We start from the raw sequence: 17,598 nt of genomic DNA, 5'->3' as shown, positions 1-17,598 counted from the left end.
CGTGGAGAAGCAGTGATCTTTTATATGCGCCCATGTTACATAGTTACATAGTTATTAAGGTTGAAGGAAGACTTTAAGTCCATCTAGTTCAACCCATAGCAATGTAACCAAGCGATTCCAGCCAGCGTCCTTCATTCAGACTCCAGCCAAAGCAGAGTGGACCTCCTGAAACAGGGGTGGCACTGAAAGAGGTACTCCAGCACGTTAGACCCCGTTACATGGATTTATACAGTTCTTATTGGACTCATGGATGGTATAAATCTCTGCACTCCAGTGGCTCCCATACAGGGACCCCTCATCACGGGGCCCCAAAACAGACCAAAAACAAGACTAGTCATTTTTACAATACAGGACATAGAATATTTTCAGATTTCTTACGGATTCTTTACAAAGTAGTAACCATTTCTCAGTAAAATTATAACACTGGACAAGAATTATAGAAAGCTTTTCTCCGCCCTTTCACAGGGGTGATGTTTAGGACCCCCAGGGCTGGACACATTTTTAGGGGTAATGGTTGAGGATCATTGCTGTATGCAGAGAGCTCCCCCCTAGTGGTGGCTGCAGGTAATCAATATTCCACCCTGAAAGGAAGCCGCACACAGCCCCCTGACATCACCAATACTGTGAGATAGTGGCTGAACAAACTGCACAAAAAGCCCATGCAAAAATAAAACTACAAAAAATGAATGCAAATATTTCATAAGATTTATTTCTAACCCTATAAATGGCAGAACAAACGGAGCCCTCCCTCGTCTCCCGGGTTCTGTTCATCAGTCTGTCATACTGCATACAGACATAACAGAGGCGGCCATTCAGATCAGTGAACAATGACAGGAGGAATGCATGCTGGGAAGAGAGGGAAAGGAAGTTCCAGCACCTACAGTACTGGTAGAGTGCTGATGAAGAGGAACCGCCCACTGAAAAAGAGTGGATGACGAATGTCTAAGCCTGAGGACAATTCCTTGACATATTATACTGTTATAATGAAGTATCACATAGGCGTTCTCCTAAAACTCCCACAAACTTCATTGAACAGACATACATGGCCACCATTTTAAGCAGTCTGAATGCAGACCCCACTCAGCATGCAGGACAGGCATGTCTGCCATAGAGGTGCCTCATACCACAGGTATGGGGTCCCCCCGGGAGGGGGCTCAAGGGTTCACAGGAAAGAAGCAAGCACAGAGATGCACAAAGCTTTACTAAGCAGAAGTCTATGGAGCCGCACTGACGGACAACCTCAGTCTGTGGCACAATATGGCGGCATGCGGACAACCCACAGCTCTATACTATGCAACAACAGAGATTTTGTACATGTTTGTGAAGCTATATAGCGTCAGTGACTTGATATAAATGTACAGTTGGCGCCATTTCTGACTGCACGCTGCTATTACTGTGCTCCAACGTACAAGGTGTCAACGGACCATTCACCGGTCACACCGCGACCATTCACCGGTCACACCGCGACCATTCACCGGTCACACCGCGACCATTCACCGGTCACACCGCGACCATTCACCGGTCACACCGCGACCATTCACTGGTCACACCGCGACCATTCACCGGTCACACCGCGACCATTCACCGGTCACACCGCGACCATTCACCAATCACACCGCGACCATTCACCGGTCACACCGCGACCATTCACCGGTCACACCGCGACCATTCACCGGTCACACCGCGACCATTCACCGGTCACACCGCGACCATTCACCAATCACACCGCGACCATTCACCGGTCACACCGCGACCATTCACCGGTCACACAGCGACCATTCACCGGTCACAACGCGACCATTCACCATTCACAGAGAGACCATTCACCAGTCACACCGCGACCATTCACCGGTCACACCGCGACCATTCACCGGTCACACACCGACCATTCACCAATCACACCGCGACCATTCACCAGTCACACCGCGACCATTCACCGGTCACAGAGCGACCATTCACCGGTCACACGGCATCCATTCACCAGTCACACCGCGACCATTCACCGATCACACCGCGACCATTCACCGGTCACACAGCGACTATTCACCAATCACACAGCGACCATTCACCGGTCACACCGCGACCATTCACCGGTTACACCGCGACCATTCACCGGTCACACAGCGACTATTCACCAATCACACAGCGACCATTCACCGGTCACACCGCGACCATTCACCGGTCACACAGCGACTATTCACCAATCACACAGCGACCATTCACCGGTCACACCGCGACCATTCACCGGTTACACCGCGACCATTCACCGGTCACACAGCGACTATTCACCAATCACACAGCGACCATTCACCGGTCACACCGCGACCATTCACCAATCACACAGCGACCATTCACCAATCACACCGCGACCATTCACCAGTCACACCGCGACCATTCACCGATCACAGAGCGACCATTCACCGGTCACACGGCGACCATTCACCAGTCACACCGCGACCATTCACCGATCACACCGCGACCATTCACCGGTCACACAGCGACTATTCACCAATCACACCGCGACCATTCACCAATCACACAGCGACCATTCACCAATCACACCGCGACCATTCACCGGTCACACAGCGACTATTCACCAATCACACCACGACCATTCACCATTCACAGAGCGACCATTCACCATTCACAGAGCGACCATTCACCAGTCACACCGCGACCATTCACCGGTCACACCGCGACCATTCACCGGTCACACCGTGACCATTCACTGGTCACACCACGACAATGATGATAAAGCTGCTTTGAGGCAGCGACACGCGTTGGGCAGAGTTAGGGCATGCTGACTTAGTAAGTATGTTTAGGTATTTGTGCGGTCTTTGTTGAGAAACTTGGCGACTGTCAGTTCACCATGGGGGCTTGTTCACACATGTGATCCCTATTTGGCTTATTTTGTGCCTAAGCATTTTGTTACAAACACATTCTGAGTGTTTGCATGTGTGTTTGAGCCTCTGATGGACCATCTCCACTCTGGTGATCTATGACTTCATACATTGATTCATGCATGTTTATATTTTGTATCTATGACAACTGTCAGGTGAGTATTTATATATGATTTTATTCTCAGGGAGATTGATCAGTTGGCTTACTACAGTTATTTAAACATTTCATTGTTATATCACATAGTCTGTTAGACACCCAATGTATATAGGGCACCCTGCTGCCAGTCGTAATAGGGTCAACGTATTGGAGTGGAGACACTTTGGCCATTCTTATGGATGGATTTGCTTAAATTAAAAATGGAATGAAAAAACGAATGGGCATTGTGTATGCGGGGCACTGTGTATGTGGGACACTGTATGCGGGACACTGTGTATGCGGGGCTCAGTGGTTATCATTAGTAGGGACCACCCTACTAATGTACCCAAATCTCGGGCTGCCGGCACCCAATAACCCACTCTGTGCACTTAACCCCTTCTTTATATGACCACTAGTCCATTATTATCTTCTGGCTTTTACAGTTTCTCAAAGTCATATTTGCTCATTTCCAGTTTTGCGATTCATTAAGTCCATAACGTTCACACCAGCTCAATTAGATCGACATCTGCACCCGATCCACCTGCAGCCGCCACTCCAGATATTTACATAATTACTTCTGTATCCAAACAATCATCAGATACAAAGTAACAAGAAGAAGAAACATTGTGCTGGAAAAATAAAGTATCAGAAAGTCAAGGATCAGTGCAGAAATGCGGCAGATCGGCACCAGCACTCGGTCACGGGGTATTAGAAAAACAATGAGCCATTACAATCCCTGCAGTGAAGCTGAGCTGCAATACCAGACCCAACCTATCAATAGGAGTGGCGCTATACATGCAGAATGCAATATAGGAGCTGTGGAGATAATAACTTGATCATGCAGATGAATGGCTGACCATGTGATACATAGAAGATCTTAGATTCCCTGAATGTTAGCTCTGGCCTCCGCTCATTAAGAGGGTCCCAGGCTCAGGATGACTGTGGCTGACAATTGGCCATAGTGACCTCTTCATATATAAAGCTGATGTATCTGCAGACACAGATTCGTTACAGTCATTATCATACTCCAGAGCTGCACATAGAATCTTACAGGAATCGGAGCGGAGATCTCCCAGACGTCTTTGTTAGTTCAATCTATGCAATGAAATGATGACGGATTTATAGAGCAGAACAGTGATCTGATGATGTCCGCACTACAGGAGCTCAGATTGGAGTGTCTCTGGTGACAAGCTTGCTGACTGTTTCCAATGACAATTACCAAAATAGTGAGTGCAGCTCTGGGGTATAATACAGGATGTAACTCAGGATCAGTAATGTAATGTATGTACACAGTGACTGCACCAGCAGAATAGTGAGTGCAGCTCTGGGGTATAATACAGGATGTAACTCAGGATCAGTAATGTAATGTATGTGCACAATGACTGCACCAGCAGAATAGTGAGTGCAGCTCTAGAGTATAATACAGGATGTAACTCAGGATCAGTAATGTATGTACACAGTGACTGCACTAGCAGAATAGTGAGTGCAGCTCGGGAGTATAATACAGGAGGTAACTCAGGATCAGTAATGTAATGTATGTACACAGTGACTCCACCAGCAGAATAGTGAGTGCAGCTCTGGAGTATAATACAGGAGGTAACTCAGGATCAGTAATGTAATGTATGTATACAGTGACTGCACCAGCAGAATAGTGAGCGTAGCTCTGGAGTATAATACAGGATGTTACTCAGGATCAGTAATGTAATGTATGTACACAGTGACTGCACTAGCAGAATAGTGAGCGCAGCTCTGGAGTATAATACAGGATGTAACTCAGGATCAGTAATGTAATGTATGTACACAGTGACTGCACCAGCAGAATAGTGAGTGCAGCTCTGGGGTATAATACAGGATGTAACTCAGGATCAGTAATGTAATGTATGTGCACAATGACTGCACCAGCAGAATAGTGAGTGCAGCTCTAGAGTATAATACAGGATGTAACTCAGGATCAGTAATGTATGTACACAGTGACTGCACTAGCAGAATAGTGAGTGCAGCTCGGGAGTATAATACAGGAGGTAACTCAGGATCAGTAATGTAATGTATGTACACAGTGACTCCACCAGCAGAATAGTGAGTGCAGCTCTGGAGTATAATACAGGAGGTAACTCAGGATCAGTAATGTAATGTATGTATACAGTGACTGCACCAGCAGAATAGTGAGCGTAGCTCTGGAGTATAATACAGGATGTTACTCAGGATCAGTAATGTAATGTATGTACACAGTGACTGCACTAGCAGAATAGTGAGCGCAGCTCTGGAGTATAATACAGGATGTATCTCAGGATCAGTAACGTAATATATGTACACAGTGACTGTACCAGCAGAATAGTGAGTGCAGCTCTAGAGTAAAATACAGGATGTAACTCAGGATCAGTAACGTAATGTATGTACACAGTGCCTGCACCAGCAGAATAGTGAGTGCAGCTCTGGAGTATAATACAGGATGTAACTCAGGATCAGTAATGTAATGTATGTACACAGTGACTGCACCAGCAGAATAGTGAGTGCAGCTCTGGGGTATAATGCAGGATGTAACTCAGGATCAGTAACGTATTGTGTGTACACAGTGACTGCACTAGCAGAATAGTGAGTGCAGCTCTGGAGTATAATGCAGGGACTGCACTAGCAGAATAGTGAGTGCAGCTCTGGAGTATAATGCAGGATGTAACTCAGGATCAGTAATGTAATGTATGTACACAGTGACTGCACCAGCAGAATAGTGAGTGCAGCTCTGGAGTATAGTATAGGATGTAACTGATGATCAGTATAAAATGAGCAAAGCAACAGATTTAAAAACTCTGATACATTTATATATTCAGGTATTGCACAAGTGGACATGTTTCTGAATATTAGTACAGGAGGCCTCTGGATGTATGAGATTTACTCGTGATCTTATTGCAGACTCTAATACTATCATTCTAGTATAATCTACACTAATCTTGCATAATCCCCTGTAAACCGCGAGTCTCCTGCAGGAATAAACTGTCACTTATCAGTCCCGTGCACTTTCACTGTGTTGTCCGGGGCAGAAGCGCGGTCACTGGGGGTCCCTGTGTATACAGTGTGTGCCTCCGTGCACTTCTGCAGCGCTCACCCTCTGCCTACAATGAAGACTTCTTACTGATCCATGTTCTCTTCATACTACCAAATCTAGTGGAAATGATGATGTTCGGTCTTTGCTTCCAACCATCAGATCGACTGACCTTCACCGGAGGTTTCATAGTGGGCAACGGTCAAGAATCATTTTTCCCTTAGAAATAAATAATTGCTAAGTGACCATCACACTGCTGATTTCTTAGAGAAACCTTCTATCCTAGACCAGCACATCCCCTCAGTACCGTCCAGCTCTCGTATCCCCTTCACCAGACCACATCTCTGTTTCCACTACTTCTCCAGACTTAATTTGTGCCACACTATACCTTCCCCGGCACTTGTGCCTATATCCCTCAGTTTGTCCATTTGTTCCGTGCCAGATTGTGCCACCCCGGCACTTCACTGCTCCAACAATTCTAACCAATATTAAACGATCAGACTGTGCGTAAAGAGAATCAGGTATCAGGTGAAAGGTGTCCTGTTTTTTTAATCTTATTTTATTCTCTGTGCTCCGCTGATTATTCCCCTTTTTGTTGTTTTCATATCCAACATACGGCTCCAGAGATGTGGGCCATTTTATTCAGAGCTCATCTTTATAGTTTATTAAGGGGGCGTGTCTTCCAGATCCTTGTGGGAGGATCTTACATGATCCTCTGGGGCGTGTCTTTAGGCTGAGCCACACCCCCTTTTAAAAACATAAAATTAGCATATCTCTTGCATCGTGTGCTAGAATTTAAAAAAAAAAAGCAATAAACAGACTAATCGGGGGAGAAGCGGGAATAAAAAATAATAAAAACTGATCACTTTTTACTCTTTAAAATTAGTTTTCAATTTAATACAGTTCTAGTCGATTTCTAATATTCTAATAGACTATGACTTTGTAATATCTGCGCTTTCTGTCAGTGACTAGAAAACTGTTCCTGTCCTAACACAATGCTCTGTACAGGAAACAGCCGGGCTCATTGTCACAGGTCAGGCGGCTGGACATGATCTCAAGTATTCAGCCTCTAAATCTTAATATTGACTCTTTCTATTCATTGATGCAAGCAAAGATCTCAAAAATATCAGAAACCAAAAAGCAAAGTACATTGCAGGATCGTAGGTTTCCCTGGCTGTTCATTACACGATGCACGCACACAGGGTCCTGATTTTGGGGTACCTTGTCGGTATTTTCCATCCGTTCGGCAAACCATACAGCGAGTTTTCTTTTCCCAGGCATTTGTAGTGTTCATGACAACCACCCCAACACTATTACTTCATTACTTCATGGTTGTCGGGGTGACTATTCTGCTCCGCCAGCAATGTGATATATAAAAGGGCCCCGTCCTTGTGTCACCGATTGTTACAGGGTTTCACATGGAAAACGTTACATCACCGCAGGCAGAGACATAAGCTGCCAACCATTAGATCGTTAGATGCTAATTACATCGTTACTTTATCCTGTAGCAGAAAAAAGGACAAAACACAACACTTTACTCATTACTCCTAATAAATAATGCAGGACGATGAGGAGGAACCAAAGACACAAGGAAATCGTATTGTCTCCATCCAAGACCTTCACCACAAAGACACGGAAGAAAACCGAGCAACAGAAGAACCACAACCATGGGGTATACCGGGAACACCCCACAAGACCCGCCGTATACCGGGAACACCCCACAAGACCTGCCGTATACCGGGAACACCCCACAAGACCTGCCGTATACCGGGAACACCCCACAAGACCTGCCTTATAACGAGAACACCCCACAAGACCTGCCGTATACAGGTAACACCCCACAAGACCTGCCGTATACACTATGTTCCAAATTATTATGCAAATGACATTTTTATCGGATTTTCCTAAATGGTTGGTGCAAATGACAGTCAGTCTAATAAAAGCCATCACCCGTTAGAGTATACATCGAATTTTATTGAAGAAACCTCCCAATGACAACAGTATAATCTCCAAAATGAATAAAAACTTAAAATGCACTGTTCCAAATTATTATGCACATTAGAATTTCTAAACATTTGATATATTTTAAAGAACTGAAAATGCTCATTTGTGGAATTTGCAGCATTAGGAGGTCACATTCACTGAACAAAAAAGCTATTTAACTCCAAAACATCCTAACAGGCCAAGTTACATGTTAACATAGGACCCTTCTTTGATGTCACCTTCACAATTCTTGCATCCATTGAACTTGTGAGTTTTTGGAGAGTTTCTGCTTCTATTTCTTTGCATGAAGTCAGAATAGCCTCCCAGAGCTGCTGTTTGGATGTGAACTGCCTCCCACCCTCATAGATCTTTTGGTTGATGATACTCTAAAGGTTCTCTATAGGGTTGAGGTCAGGGGAAGATGGTGGCCGCACCATGAGTTTATCTCCTTTTATGCCCATAGCAGCCAATGCCTCAGAGGTATTCTTTGCAGCATGAGATGGGGCATTGTCAGCATGAAGATGATTTTGCTCCTGAAGGCACATTTCTGCTTTTTATACCATGGAGGAAAGTTGTCAGTCAGAAACTCTATATACTTTGCAGAGGTCATTTTCACACCTTCAGGAACCTTAAAAGGCCCTACCAGCTGTTTCTCCATGATTCCGGCCCAAAACATGACTCCTCCACCTCCTTGCTGTTGTTGCAGCCTTGTTGGGACATGGTGGCCATCCACCAACCATCCACTACTCCATCCATTTGGACCATCCAGGGTTGCTCAACACTTATCAGTAAACAAGAATGTTTGGAAATTAGTCTTCATGTATGTGTGGGCCCAATGCAACCATTTCTGCTTGTGAACACTGTTTAAGGGTGGCCAAATAGTAGGTTTATGCACCACAGCAAGCCTTTGAAGGATCCTACACCTTGTGGATCGAGGGACTCCAGAGGCACCAGCAGCTTCAAATATTTGTTTGCTGCTTTGTAATGGCTTTTTAGCAGCTGCTCTCTTAATCCGATGAACTTGCCTGGCAGAAACCTTCCTCATTATGCCTTTATCAGCACAAACACATCTGTGCTCAGATACAGCCACAAATCTCTTAACAGTACGATGATCACGCTTAAGTTTTCAGGAAATTTCTAATGTTTTCATCCCTTCACCAAGGCATTGCACTATTTGATGCTTTTCAGTAGCAGAGTGATCCTTTTTCTTTCCCATGTTACTTGAAAACTGTGACCTGCTTAACAATGTGGAACATCATTTTTAAGTAGTTTTCCTTTAATTAGAATCACCTGGAAAACTAATTATCCCATGTGTTTAAGATTGATTTCAGTGATCCATTGAGCCCTGAGACACAATGCCATCCATGAGTTTATTTGAAAAACAAAACAAATAAATCTTTATGACACTTAAATCCAATTTGCATAATAATTTGGAACACAGTGTACAGGTAACACCCCACAAGACCTGTCGTATAACGGAAACACCCAACAAGACCTGCTGTATACCGGGAACACACCACAAGACCTGCCTTATAACGAGAACACCCCACAAGACCTGCCGTATACAGGGAACACCCCACAAGACCTGCCGTATACAGGTAACACCCCACAAGACCTGTCGTATACCGGGAACGCCCAACAAGACCTGCCGTATACCGGGAACACCCCACAAGACCTGCTGTATACCGGGAACGACCCACAAGACCTGCCTTATAACGAGAACACCCCACAAGACCTGCCGTATACAGGGAACACCCCACAAGACCTTCCGTATACAGGTAACACCCCACAAGACCTGCCGTATACCGGGAACACCCCACAAGACCTGCCGTATACCGGGAACACCCCACAAGACCTGCCGTATACAGGTAACACCCCACAAGACCTGCCGTATACCGGGAACACGCCACAAGACCTGCCGTATACCGGGAACGCCCCACAAGATCTGCCTTATACTGGGAACACCCCACAAGACCTGCCGTACACAAGGAATGCCCCACAAGTCCTGCCGTATACCGGGAACACCCCACAAGATCCACCATATACTGTGCACACCCCGCAAGACTCGCCGTATACTGGGAATGCCCCACAAGACCCGCTGTAAACTGGGAATGCCCCACAAGACCTGCCATATACCTGGAACACCCCACAAGACCTGCCGTATACTTAGAACACCCCACAAGACCCGTCGTACACTTGGAATGCCCCACAAGACCCGCCGTATAACGGGAACAACCCACAAGACCTGCCGTATACCAGGAACGCCCCACAAGACCTGCTTTATACCGGGAATGCCCCACAAGACCTGCTGTATACCGGGAACACCGCACAAGACCTGCCGTATACTGGGAACACCACACAAGACCTGCTATATAATATCTGCAAGTTTATAGCATTTTCTTTACATGCCAGGTTCCCTTTAAAGGGGTTGTCCAGGATTTGATTTCCTATCCTTTAGAAAGGTCATGAGTATCAGATTGGTGGAGGACCGACACTCGGCACTATGAACTATCAGCGGTTGGAAGGTGAAGAGCAGAAGTAATTGGTATAGATCCGAAACAGGACCGCTCTGTACACTGTGTAGGGGCCGTTCTCACTACTGCAGCTCAACTCCTATAAAAGTGAATGTGGTCTGAGCTGCAGTACCATGAGCGGACACTACACGGTGTATGGCACTGTGCTGTCCTGGTTTTGTGAATGATGTCAGACCTGCTAAAAGCTGATTGGTAGGAAAGTCAAGTGCCGTCCTCCTATCAATACGATAAGATACGTCAACAATATGTAAGTCTTGGACAAGCCTATTAAAGACGACCTGTCACTTGCCAAAAGTATGTCATTTTTGTTCCTGGTGTAAATGCTGCTGTTCTCCTGAATCCAGGGAGGTTCTTCTCTTGTTCCTGTGCCTCTCTGTTCCTGAGATATGGCCCTGTCTTCCCTCTATATAAATCTCACCTTTTCAGCCAAGTGGGCGTGGACTTCATTTTTTTCTTCTGTGGTTGTCTTCTTGAGGACCACACCCACTTAGACATAGAGACTAGACTTATATACAGGGAAGAGTAGGCCATATCTCAGGAACGGAGATGCGCATGAACAAAAGGAAAACATCGCCGGATTCAGGAGAACGGCGCCATTTACACCAGGACGAAAACGTGCATATTTATGGCGAGTGACAGGTCTCCTTTAAGGTTTTCATCATATCGGCCTCTTCATTATTTATATACACTTTGACCTAAACATTCCTGCCATCAGCTATTCCTGCTTCATGGATCTTGGGTTCCTCATCCAATGTCACAGCCCACAGTCGGCCTCCACGGGCCGGGCTATGGATGAGGTGCCGCAGTCCATCTAGGAACCATTAGATACATCAGTAGATACAATATACATCAGAACAATTCAGATCAGATTATGTTTTCAGACGTATAAAAGTCACAACTGATGAATCTGTTTATGAAATATCTCAACTGATAAATCCTCGGCACCTCGTCTAAAGATAAAAAACAGCGATCGCTTGTGACTGAAAACAATAGAAACTTGGCGCACGACTATAAGTTATGTAACATAAAAGAATCCACAGAAAACGTCGTATTTGACTCCGTTACAATGGAATCAACCTAACAATGGATACGGGTTTACCTCGTGTATCTGGAGCTCTGCTGCATTTTTGCCTAATGCCAGGTCAGTTGTTTCCGTGATTTTTCATTGTTTTTCACCCATTCAGATGAATGCTAAAAACATGCAACTAAAAGCATGAAAAACACGTTTAATGTAAGCAGCGGTTTTCATATCAGCACCTCTGCTTTCTGTGTGACCATACCCTTCTAAGTAGAAATAAGCCCCCGCCAGAGGGTATTTGGCAGCAGCTTCTAATGACATATGGACGCTCATCAGCACTGAGCATGCGCATGTATGGGGATCAGTAGAGAAAAATCCAGGTACTGCCATCTAGTGGTCCACCGGTAAACCATCATGGCTCTAGTCGCACCTGGTTACATTATGACCCATAAGTTTATGTTCCACCTTATGGAGGAGCCGTACTATCGCTCTGTGCACAAAGACCTATTTTCGTTCCAATGTATCAGTTGCCCGAGGTCTGCATGTGACCTTCCCCAGCTGCGTTCCCCTCCTTACTGCAATTAACGTTAAGCTGCAGATGCCACTGATCCCCTTGTACTATCCAAAACGATATCTCTATTACCTACTTAGAAAATCTCCTTCTCGCTCCTAAGCTCGTTCATCTCTCCGATTACCGCATTCTTTCTACCGTCCTCCTGATCCTCGCCGGGTGATCTCCAGTATTAACCAGTGTCCTTTTATTGCCATTTGTATGATCCCAATGGATTTTATTCTTCCCTCAGTGCTGCTAAACTTTTTCTGTATATGCAGCAGAGCTGATCTTGAGGGATGCAGCAGAGCTGATCTTGGAGGATGAAGAAGAGCTGATCTTGAGGGATGCAGCAGAGCTGATCTTACAGGATGTAGCAGAGCTGATCTTGGGGGGGATGAAGCAGAGCGGATATTGGAGGATGCAGAAGAGCTGATCTTGGGGGGGATGAAGCAGAGCGGATATTGGAGGATGCAGAAGAGCTGATCTTACAAGATGTAGCAGGGCTGATTTTGGGGGATGCAGCAGAGTTGATCTTGGGTGATGCAGCAAAGCTGATATTACAGGATGTAGCATAGCTGATATTGGGGGGATGCAGCAGAACTGATCTTACACAATGTGGCAGGCTGATCTTGGGGATGCAGCATAGGTGATATTCTAAATTGTAGCAGAGCTGATCTCGAGAGTATGCAGCAGAGCTGATCTTGGGAGTATTTGCAGAGCAGATTTCGGCGGATTCAGCAGAGCCGATCCTGGAGGATGCAGCAGAGCCGATCTCAGAGGATGCAGCAGAGTTCATCTTGGAGGATGCAGCACAGCTGATTTCCACAGATGCAGCTGATCTCGGCAGATGCAGCAGAGCTGTGTTATTCATGGGGCACAGCTCTTGATGACAGAGAGCTCCCATTGTATAAAGAACTGCAGGTAGAATCAATTACATTTAGCAAAGTTTAAGAGCGTTAACTGCCTGGCAAAGTCAGTTCTGCTCCATCTAGGCTAAGCAATAAAGTTCTATTTAAAGTGAACCTGTCGTGCTTCTATTTTAGAGAATAATCGTATTTGCCTAAAACAGAAATTCTGGAAAAGCTTTTCTTACAACTCTGCGACTGTGCTGTTCCTCAGTTATTCCTCCTTGAAATTTGTGGGTCTTGGGGGCGTGTCCCTGTACACTCTGATACTGTCCAATCACATCGGATGGTGTCAGACTGTGTGGGGACACGCCCCTTTGAAAAGGAAAATGGTAGCCAACAGTTAATTTATACATTTATTTCTAGTAGGAATAATGAAGAAACGGCACAAGATGAGGCGATAAGAAAAGATTCACAGGATTGTTATTATGTGGGGAACATAAGTACTTACTAACATAGGCAGGTCAGGAATGGTGACACATCCCCTTTAAACCCACTGTAAAGCCAAACTTCTCAGCACTGTCATGGCCACTGCAGTAGGTGCACTCAGGACATAAATCAGATCATTGGTGATTGCAGTTTCTGCAGAATACATAATTACAGACCAGATCAGGGGTCCGGCCCACCTCTCATTTAACATACTGCACCAAAAGCAGGTGGCCTGCGCCCCGGAGCCCATCTGTCATGTCAAGAAGTCTTGTGGATAATCCACAGCTTTGAGATCCATGTGAGAGAGAAGTCGCTGAAATTAATAACATGCTGGACATGAACCAGACGTAGCAGAGCTGAATGGGTGTAAAAGTCCACAGTGCTGTCTAAAGAGACGCGTCGGAGTATGTTGTGATAGATATACCTGCAGTCCTATGTAAAGGTCTACTTTCTGATAAATTGTTCCAAATGACAAACTCACCTCTGCTACATCTGATCGTCTCTGCTGTGCTGCTTCTGTGACATGTGCAGATATATTCATAAATAAGGAGCTGAAGTTCAGGCCTTTATGTGCACACATCAACTCTAACACAGGAGCCGCTACAACATAGGTACTGATATAACACAGGCGCCACTATGCCATAGGTACTGATATAACACAGGCGACACTATAATATGGGCGCCGCTATACCATAGGTACTGATAAAACACAGGCGCCACTATAATATAGGTACTGATATAACACAGGCGACACTAAAATATAGGCGCCCGCTATACCATAAGAGATGCTATAACACAGGTGCCGCTATAACAAAGGTGCTGTTATAACACAGGCGCCACTATAACACAAGTGCCGCTATAGCATAGGTGCTGTTATAACACAAGGGCTGCTATAACATAGGAGCTGCTATAACACAGGTGCCGCTATAACACAGACGCCACTATAGCATAGGTGCTGTTATAACACAGGCGCCACTATAACATAGAAGCTGCTTATAACACAGGTGCCGCTATAACACAAGCACCACTATAGCATAGGTGCTGCTATACCACAGGTGCCGCTATAACATAGGTGCTGCTATAACACAGGCACTATCTATCTATCTTGTATCTATCTATTGCCTATCTTGCCATCAGGCTACTTTCAGGATGAAGGACAACTTCATTGTGGTTTGTCTTTATTACTCTCCTGTCACCTGTTTAGTGGATAAATGTGTCAAAGAGCAAATAACCTGGAATAAATGTGATTTGTAGAATAGTTATGTGCCTGCGGGGGGCGACTATAAGTGGGGTCTACATCTTTAGATGAGGGTACACAGAAAGGGTCACATACGAAAGACTAAACTAGGCTGGGATAGATAGATAGATAGATAGATAGATAGATAGATAGATAGATAGATAGATAGATAGATAGATAGATAGATAGATATTATATAATAAATAAAGATGTAGATACTATACATAAATGGATAGATGATAGATAGATGACAGATAATGGATAGATAATAGATAGATGATACATAATAGATATTATATAATAGATAGATAATAGATATTATATAGTAAACAGATGTATAGATACTATAGATAAATAGATCATAGATAATACATGATAGAGATAATTGACAGATAGATAATACATAGATAATAGATGATAAATAATCGATAGATAATAGATAGATGATAGATAATCGATAGATAATAGAGAGATAATAGATAGACAGATAGATGATGGATAGATGATAGATAATCGATAGATAATAGATAGATGATAGATAATAGATATTTGATAGATAATAGATGATAGATAATCAATAGATAATAGAGAGATAATAGATAGACAGATAGATGATAGATAATCGATGGATGATAGGTAGGTAGATAATAGATGATAGATAATAGATAGATGATAGATAGATAATAGATAGATGATAGATAATAGATAGATGATAGATAATAGATAGATAGATAATAGATAGATAATAGAGAGATAATAGATAGACAGATAGATGATAGATAATCGATAGATGATAGGTAGGTAGATAATAGATGATAGATAATAGATAGATAATAGATAGATGATAGATAATAGATAGATAATAGATAATAGATAGATTATAGATAATTGACAGCTGTTAGTCACATCGTTCGCAGTGAATCCTCCGCCGTTTCCAGCTGTCGCTCATTATTCTCCAAATTCTTTGCTTTTTCTGCTCATTGTCACCTTGTTGCATCCTGACATTTCCCTTTTCTGTGGTTGGCCCTAGGGACCCCTGAGGCCCCCAGTTGTGTCCCCATGTCCCACCCAGGATGTGATGGCTGCAGTCCTCACCTTCCAGGCTGTGCTGCAGGATGCCGGGGGACCGCACCGAGGGTCCTTACTGAGCCTGCAGAGAAGCGCGTAGAAGCTTCTTGGCGTTTTTTCCACCATGGTCAGCGCCGGACCCCCATCCTGTGACCCTCGTCTGCTCCATCCTCTCTGGCTTTATATGTGGGGGGTATCATGCTCCAGGCAGGTGTCACTCAGTGAGACCCCCTCCTCCAGTGTGGCTCCTGGTATCCACAGGGGGGCTAGCGATGGGGCCACAGGAGCGGACAGATGCAGCAGCACAGATCTCTGCAGTGTCTATGCACTGAGATGTTCCAGCAGCAGCAGCTGAGAGGGAAGGAGACAGGAGGCAGCGAGAGGGGAGGGAGCAGCAGGCATCAGAGAGGGGAGAGAAGGAAGGGAAGGAGGAGGGATGCAAGAAAGTGTCACATGGAGGATGGCGAGGAGCCGAGATGTGCGAAAGTGGGAAAAGGAGGGATGGGAGGATTCTCACTGAGGAGACCCTGGAAATGCTCCATGGGGAAAAAACTATGCAAATTAGCTCTCCTCCAGAAGGAAGAAAACTCTTGTCCAAAAAAACCCTCAAAACCTTTCCAGTAGGAAGACAGACCTCCGCAGAAATCATACGACCAGGGGTGTACCTACAATAGGGGCCCTGCAGGTTCCTTTGGCCCAGAACTGCCATGGTTGGTGGCCCCACTGGAGATTTGGCACTGGGGGTTCACGTTACTTGACGGCACACAGGCGTCATGCTTTACCCCCAACTTCAAGAGTATAAAGTCTCCAGGTGGTGTTTGCCCCGACTGATGATTAAAGGTGTCCAGCGAGGATGAGACAATAGTCAGAGGGGCCGAGGTCAGGATAGGCAACGGTCAATGCCGGAAAGGTGGTCAAAAATATAAAAGAACAGGGGTGCAATCACAGCGGGACCCCCAATGTGTGAAGGGGGTCATAAATTATGAACAATAGTTTGGGGTCCTAGATACATTGGAGCCAAGGACATCACCTTTAAGGGGATATTCACAAACAGCATCACACGGCCGGGATCCCCACTAATTCCGAGAGCAGGGGGTCCCAAAATCCTGTGTTAATGTAGCAGCAATGCGAATGTGTGACCACAGCTCCATTCACTTCTATGGGAATGATAGTGGATGCACCTGTGTGACCACCACCCTTATAGACAGTGAATGGAGTGGGGGTCAATATATGGAGGACCAAGGAAAACATGAGGAAACGCCATGAGATATTGGGTTAATAGAAGGATCCCGGAGAAGAACATGGTCCAGATCATTTCCTCTTCGGTGGACACTGGTGGTCTAGGAGGTCTCCGGCTTCTCCTGCGCCGGTTCCCGTTGACGCGCTCTACGTTCCTGTACTTAGTGCTGCTCTTTCCAGCGGTTCTGTGCCTCGGAGGAAGCTTGCCCTTTTAAATAGCGAGTTTCGTGGCTGAGGTCCCTGCGTGCTCCGGTAGCCGCAGGCTCCGTGCAGCGGGGACATAACCCTGCGCTCGCACTCACTCCGCTTGTATGTTCGGCATTGTCTGATCTCCTTACACATCTGTCAGTCTTCTCCTGATCACCGTAGGCTCTGGCTTTATTTCTGCATTTGATGTGGATTTGTTATCATTCGGCTTGAAGGAACGCAAATCGTCGTGACCCCGATCCGGAGCTGACGTGTGCCCGTCTATGGATGCGAGTAGAGATGACAGTGCCTGCGCCACCACTTCCAAAATTTAATTTTGTGGTTGGCAATAATTGGGAAAATACCCAAAATT

At 45.3% G+C, this 17,598-nt stretch overlaps 2 protein-coding genes across 4 annotated transcripts in view; one reads left to right on the top strand and one right to left on the bottom strand.

Annotated features, from left to right (window-relative positions):
- Positions 1 to 17,598, bottom strand: part of CHST1 (carbohydrate sulfotransferase 1) — a 62,949-nt gene that overhangs the window by 28,556 nt on the left and 16,795 nt on the right. Inside the window, exon 1 of one of the 3 annotated variants that reach the window (XM_077286937.1) lies at positions 15,828 to 16,183. The exons of 1 other annotated variant lie outside the window; for it this stretch is intronic. The gene's annotated coding sequence lies outside the window, so the exon portion shown is untranslated. Of the gene's footprint in view, positions 1 to 12,255; positions 12,514 to 15,827; positions 16,184 to 17,598 lie in introns of those variants that run through there. One more of the 3 variants, XM_077286938.1, reaches the window with a different exon arrangement.
- The window catches only part of LOC143806419 (transmembrane protein 263-B-like), a 276,680-nt gene that overhangs the window by 251,692 nt on the left and 7,390 nt on the right, over positions 1 to 17,598 (top strand). The window lies entirely within an intron of this gene.

This window comes from Ranitomeya variabilis, chromosome 2, assembly GCF_051348905.1.
Source record: "Ranitomeya variabilis isolate aRanVar5 chromosome 2, aRanVar5.hap1, whole genome shotgun sequence".
Taxonomy (NCBI): domain Eukaryota; kingdom Metazoa; phylum Chordata; class Amphibia; order Anura; family Dendrobatidae; genus Ranitomeya; species Ranitomeya variabilis.
The sequence above is the reverse complement of the archived record's forward strand: the minus strand, read 5'-3'. Positions and strand labels throughout refer to the sequence as shown.